The sequence below is a fragment of the Struthio camelus genome, chromosome W (genome assembly GCF_040807025.1).
Source record: "Struthio camelus isolate bStrCam1 chromosome W, bStrCam1.hap1, whole genome shotgun sequence".
Classification (NCBI taxonomy): domain Eukaryota; kingdom Metazoa; phylum Chordata; class Aves; order Struthioniformes; family Struthionidae; genus Struthio; species Struthio camelus.
The window spans coordinates 42,479,761-42,480,730 of NC_090981.1; positions in this window are offsets into that span (position 1 = coordinate 42,479,761).

A 970-nucleotide genomic window follows, 5' to 3' on the forward strand; every position below is an offset into this window, starting at 1 on the left:
GGTCATCCTAGAGGAGAAGTAGCCAATTAAAGAGCCTAGCGGCGGGGGCGGGACGTGTTAGTCGTTCCCGTTCCCGTCCCTCTTTTACCTATAGGCGCTGCTTTCCCTCGGCTTCTGCCTGTCAGCGGCTGCCGCGCGCTGATTGGCCGGGGGCGTTCCCGGGGCTGGGGCGCGGGCTGCGGGCGGCCGTTGGTGGGGGCGGGAGGGACGGCGGCGCGAGGCAGGGGCGGGTGGACGGCCGTGTGGTAGCAGTGGCGTGGCGGCGTGGCGGCTCGGCCGTTATGGGGGCCGGCGGCGTGACTGAAAAGCTGTGACTTCAGAAAGAAAACCGAATTCTGTGGTGGACATACTTCGCTCAAACCTTTCTAGTTCATGGTAACTAGGAAGCTAGAGGAACTCATTATGTAGCTGCCTTAAATCATTTTTGCAGTGCATGTGGTCCTGAGAGTTGCTTTCATATCAGTTAATTCTGGGCTAGAATAAACGCACCAAGTTTTAAAGATACTCTATCAGGTGCCAGGGAGAAGAGAATCTTTCCATTATTGTTCTTCATTTATTCTTATACTGTTTTCACTGTTCCTTTTGTAATGCAAGCTGTGACTTAGAAAATCCTTCCACAATAATTGGAATGTGAATTCTGGTTACAGCTGCAAATATATACAGAAGCCTTATTCTAGAGCATTTTGTATCTGCGAAACACTGTTCAACAAGTCAGGAAACCATCACAAAACTTCATCTTTCTGGGAGGCATTACATTCTGTCAAAGTAAGACTCCTTTCAGTTATAAAAGGCCTCCTGCAATCTCTTTTTCCCTGAAGTCGTGGCTTTTGCAGCATCTCCTTAACTGCTTATCTGATGCAAAGCTTCAGAAAGTTGAAGCGGGTATGCCTTTGCTACTTCTAGCTCTTAGGTCTGAGCCATACAGGACATGATCAGAATAAGACTTTATTTCCTCATCAGTTACGTTTCA